Source organism: Engystomops pustulosus, chromosome 8 (genome assembly GCF_040894005.1).
Source record: "Engystomops pustulosus chromosome 8, aEngPut4.maternal, whole genome shotgun sequence".
NCBI classification, from domain to species: Eukaryota; Metazoa; Chordata; class Amphibia; order Anura; family Leptodactylidae; genus Engystomops; species Engystomops pustulosus.
In genome coordinates, this window is record NC_092418.1 from 79818792 (window position 1) to 79824791 (window position 6000).

At 40.9% G+C, this 6000-nt stretch overlaps 1 protein-coding gene across 1 annotated transcript in view; it reads right to left on the reverse strand.

Annotated features, from left to right (window-relative positions):
* LOC140075452 (putative methyltransferase DDB_G0268948) overlaps nucleotides 1-751 on the reverse strand; it is a 41988-nt gene extending 41237 nt beyond the window's left edge. Inside the window, exon 1 of the mRNA XM_072121397.1 lies at nucleotides 649-751. The gene's annotated coding sequence lies outside the window, so the exon portion shown is untranslated. The remainder of the gene's footprint in view (nucleotides 1-648) is intronic.
* Nucleotides 752-6000: the final 5249 nt, after the last annotated feature.

The following is a 6000-nucleotide window of genomic DNA, read 5'->3' on the forward strand; positions in this document are numbered from 1 at the left end:
ATTGTGTCGCAAAAATAGCATTCACATACACCGAGATAGAGGACGTGAACTCCGACAGACTTTAGCGCAGCAGTGACACCTAGTGGACATCAGGCGCACGACCTTAGTGAACCGCGGCAGAACCCGAATCAGCGTTGGAGAATGCGCCGCAGGATTGTGCATGGACCGGGTAAGTAAATCTGCCCCAAAGAGTAAAGGGGAGGTGTCATGTGAAAACTGTAAATCGTAACAGACAAGTAATTATTATACTATTATTAAAATGACAAAAATGTGTTTCTTTGTCAATTTCACCACACTTACCTACTTTCTAGTACACGGCATGGAATATAAAATACAGTCACTAAGAATAAAAATTTGTTATGCAGAAAACAAGTCCTAATTCAATTCTGTACATGGAAAAATAAAAAAAAGTTATTGATTTTTTATTTTACATCCTTTCATTTTATAAACAACAGAGGGAGAATGAATGCAAAGCTCTGATTGGTTTCCATGGACAACTAGAACACTGAATCATCTAGAAGACTTCTGATAAATCACCCTGAAATAGCATTAGGTTGGGCCCTCAGAATCAATATAACTATCAATATAACTGGTGATCTCCAGGCGCCCCAGTTTGACACTGCACAAATAGAAATAAGTATGTCTTACCTTGTACAATGCCAGGGAGTTCTGTATTCAGCTGTTACATAGGCAGTTCAAGTCGGATAAAACCTGTTCGGAGGCTTCAATAATTTTTCTCTTGTTCCATGAGTTTTGGATGGAATATAAATGAATGACTCATTCCACATTTACATACTAAGCCTACACCTAATCCAAAGCACTACTTCATCCTGCATAATCAGGGAATGCAAATCAATCCAGAGAAGAAGGCTCAGATTTCCACGTTGTCAGAATGGGAAATAAGGAAATATCATACTTTAAAGCATAACTATAATTATTTTAAATAATTTTTAATAATTATTATATGTGATTCCCACATTAAATACAAACAGAACAATGCCTACTTTGTGCTGCTTGCCCCTTTTCTTTCCAAAGTTATGGCATTTTCTGTTCTAAAAGTGTTTGACAAAAATTTTTCTCACCAAAGGTAAAGTGGACGGAAACTAACATCTGTCAGTCTATGCCCTCAGGCTGAGGCTTGTTAGTTTGCCCACAGATCCCATGATGCCTTGTGTTCTCTCTCACGTAAATTTAGCATTATATCCATTTAGTTTCAAACAAGTAAATCCACTGAACACTCCACTGTGCACATACAGGATGTATATGGCGACCAGCCTGGCAGCTTCGGTCACATGGAGGAGCAGGGAACATGTGTAAGTGGTAGTAATCATAAGTAAAAGTGTTACATGAAGTCTATAGGCTGTGCTGTGTGAGAACTAAGTGTAATAGCTTATCTGCACAGTGCACATCAAGTGGCGATGACAGGTGGTGGAGGAGAGCAGCATGAGGTGCAGAGACAGACAAAGAAAGTTCTTTAGAATCACAGACTGGGATGGAGGAACTGATAGGGAACAGGGGAGATCTTGTACCTTACTATTCTGTGCAGGAGACATCTGTGTCCACAAAAGGGCTGGATTAAGGTTGTTTATGGCTCTGGGTGCAAAATCTGGTGGGGGCCCATTGAATCTAGTCCAGACAGGGAACAGCAATCGCTATATACTTCTCCCCAGAAATAACTATATACAGCCCATAGTAATCACTATATACAGCTATCACAGCAATCACTATATGTTGCAGATTGGACTCTATTGCTAGAGGCCCTTTAGGCTCCTGTTTGGTCTTGGAAAAAACCCCGGCGCACTTTGTTCCAGTTGAAGGAGGTTTTATTAATAAAAAAGCATAAAATATATTTAAAATATATATATATAAAGAGGACAAGACGTGTTTCGGATCCGGACTGGATCCTTCTTCAGTTGTAATGGATATGTTAGTTCCGGATGTTTTATATATACATCACTTTTTGGCGCGTTACCGGTAACGAGACCGGGAAGCGTCATACAGGATAACAAATAGATGGCAGGTCTGATCGATAGCGCAAACTTAACTGATAGTGAAAAACTGATAGTAAAAAACAGTTAAAAGAAAACAGTACACGATTGTTGATACCAAATATATACATATTTTAAAACTATAGAGTAAATACCTTATCTACTATTGAGTAACTCCACAATAGTAGATAAGGTATTTACTCTATAAAATATGTATATATTTGGTATCAACAATCGTGTACTGTTTTCTTTTAACTGTTTTTTACTATCAGTTTTTCACTATCAGTTAAGTTTGTGCTATCGATCAGACCTGCCATCTATTTGTTATCCTGTATGACGCTTCCCGGTCTCGTTACCGGTAACGCGCCAAAAAGTGATGTATATATAAAACATCCGGAACTAACATATCCATTACAACTGAAGAAGGATCCAGTCCGGATCCGAAACGCGTCTTGTCCTTTTTATATATATATTTTTGAAATATATTTTATGCTTTTTTATTAATAAAACCTCCTTAAACTGGAACAAAGTGCGCCGGGGTTTTTTCCAAGTCCAAACAGGAGCCTAAAGGGCCTCTAGCAATAGAGTCCAATCTGCACCATTGTTCTAACCGGCACCCAGACCGGATTAACTCCTGGAAGGCTGCATCCAGTTACATTCTTCATCCGATATGCGACATATATGAGTTGTGCCATTAGCACAACATGATAAGGTAAGTGCGCAATCAGCATATGCACCCACTAACTATTGAGAAATCCTACACATCGAGCGCCCCCGCGCTCTCTCTCCTCTCTCTTCCTTCCCAGCAATCACTATATACAGTTCCCCCAGCAATAACTACATACAGCTCCCCCAGCAACCACTATACACAGCTCCCCCAGCAGTCACTATACACAGCTCCCCCAGAAAACACTATATATAGCTTCCCTTGCAATCACTATATACAGCTCCCCCAGAAATCACTATATACAGCCCCCCAGCAATCACTATATATAGCTCCCCCAGCAATCACTGTACACAGACCACAGCAATCACTTTATACAGTTCCAACCGGTAATCACAATATACAGTTCCCCCAGTAATCACTATATACAGCTCAACCAGCAATCACTATATACAGCTCCCCCAGCAAACACTATATATAGCTTCCCCTGCAATCACTATATACAGCTCCCCCAGAAATCAGTATATACAGCCCCCCCAGCAATCACTTTATATAGCTCCCCCAGCAATCACTGTACACAGACCACAGCAATCACTTTATACAGTTCCCCCAGTAATCACAATATACAGTTCCCCCAGTAATCACTATATACAGCTCCCCCAGCAATCACTATATACAGCTCAACCAGCAATCACTATATACAGCTCCCCCAGCAATCACTATATACAGCTCCCCCAGCAACCACTATATACATCCCCCCAGAAATCACTGTATACAGCTCCCCCAGCAACCACTATATACAGCTCTCCCAGCAACCACTATATACAGCTCCCCCACCAGTCACTGTATACACTTCCCCCACAATCACTATATGCACAATCACTATGCTGGTTCAGTATACCTTCAATTTTGAATAAATCTCCAACAGTGTCACCAGCAGTAGAGGTGGCTCTTGCTCTTCCTTTCCTGGGGTGGTCCTCATTTGAAACAGTTTCTTAGTAGCGCTTGATGGTTTTGAACCTGCACTTGGGGACACTTTCAAAGTTTTCCCAATTTTTTGGACTGACTGACCTTAATTTCTTAAAGTAATGATGGCCACTCGTTTTTACTTCTTCACTTAGCTGATTTCTCCTAGCCATAATACAAATTCTAACAGTCTATTCAGTAGGACTATCAGCTGTGTATCCACCTGACTTCTGCACAACTGCACAACTGATTGTCCCAACCCCAGGTAGGAAATCCCATTTATTAAACCTTACAGGGCACCTGTGATGTGAAAACCTTTTCTGGTGACTACCTCTTAAATCTCATCAAGAGAATGTCATTGTGCAAAGCATCAATGAAAGCAAAAGGTGGCTACTTTGAAGAAACTAGAATTTAAGACATTTTTTCAGTTGTTTCACACTTTTGTGTTAAATATATGCTTTAAGTGTGAAGCTACTACTTTTATAGTCATGAAAATGCAGAAATATCTTTGAATGATATATATATATACGTCCCTGACCCAGACAAAGCTGGTTATGCTATGTATTCGCAGTCTATGGTCTGCATAAGTAACATACCAAAATGTGTTGCAGTACAGAAAATTTTTGCATTCTTGCAGAGCAGCTACACAGCGGATCGTAGAAACTCTATTACCACTGTGTTACAATGCCAGGATTTTTCGTATATTAACCCTGCACTACGGATTTTCATGTATGACACAGGGTTACCATGCAGCTATTCTTATAAAAATGCCACCCTGAAAATCCACCCTATTTCAAGCATGTTTTATAATGGAAGTTGGAAAAAAAACCTTGTTGAAACTTCAGCAGTGCATATTCAACATATTCAACAATTCAGTACTAAATGTACTAGAAATCAGCAAGGTAGCTTTCCGTGCCAAATAGGCAGAATGTGTATGGCCGCGGTCACACGTACTAGTAGCATCACGTTAGCGCCATAATTGTATAATTGTTTTTTCAGCAAAACCATTCAGTTCAGGGATTGAACAAGATATGCTTCTGCATCAGTGTAGCTACAGCATTCTCAAGGTATGTTTGGTTCACAATGGATAAAAGCAAATGGTAGATCTCATTTAAGGGAATGGCAGGATGTAGCTAAATGAGCTTTAAAAGTTTCCATCAAAACCGTTCTGGTTGAAGAGAATTCTAAGTTTTTAGCTAGGTGGTACATGGTGACTTTCTGTTTGGCAAAAATGTTCCCAACAGCCTCCTCACTATGCTTCAGGGTTTGTAGGATGAAAGGCTTACATGCACATATTTGGTGGGATTGCCCCAATATTTAACATTTTTGGTGATGCATTTTTAAAGGACATCTACCATCAGGATGAAGGATTGGAAACCAAGCATACTGACATACTAGTGTGTGTACTAGTTTTTTAGCTTCTTAAACACCTTTTTTTATAAAAAAAAAAAAAAAAAAAAAAGATTCTGCAAATGAGCTCAAGGGGCTTCTTTCGTAAAAGAAGAGCAGATCCTGACAGAGGGGGCACACACCAGTATGTCAGTGTGCTTGGTTTACAAACCCTAATCCTGGTGGTGGATATCCTTTAACATGTTATATTCTAAAACCCAAAAAAACATTCTCATGACCAAACCCCTTTTAAATGGGGCCATCCGAGGATAACAGCTCCTCAAGACAGATTTGTATATTATCTATTTTTGGCAGCTAAAATCAGCTTCGAAAAATTCTACAGTACCTCTTCAACTAGTAAAGTCTAAGTAAAATTGAATTATGATTAATGACAAATTGTGCAGTATGTAGCATGTCAAGAAATCTTTTACTAAAGTGTGGCCCTTTAGCACACCAAAGAGACATTTTGAGTACTCTGTTATGCCTTTTGGTTAATGCAATTCCCCAGCATCTGGTAAAATGAGTTTCAGCATTTGGTAAATGAGATCTTGAGCGAGCAGCGTCGGACTGGACCACCGGATTACCGGAGAAACCTCTGGTGGGCCCTGAACCCCGACACTTATATTTAGAAGTAAGGCCCTAGTAAGGCCTATGCCTAATTTCACAATGATCGGGCGCTGACAGACGCTGTTTCCGCCAGCGCCCGACCTCAGCCGGGCACTTGACAGCAGGGCCAACACTCGCACCGCGCAATTCCTCTGCAAGTCCACGCTCTGATGCCGGCTGTGGCGGCTCACACAATGACGTTATTCTACGAGCCGCCACAGCCGGGATCAGAGCGTGGACTCGCAGAGGAAGTGTGCAGTGCCTGACTGGGTACCAGCAGTGTGCTGCATGAGAGGAATCCGGATCAGAATGCAGGGCTGCCCATCAGCAACCATTTGAGGAGGTGAGGGGACTGGTGGCCCTGTAAAGGCAGCTCTGGGATGGGGG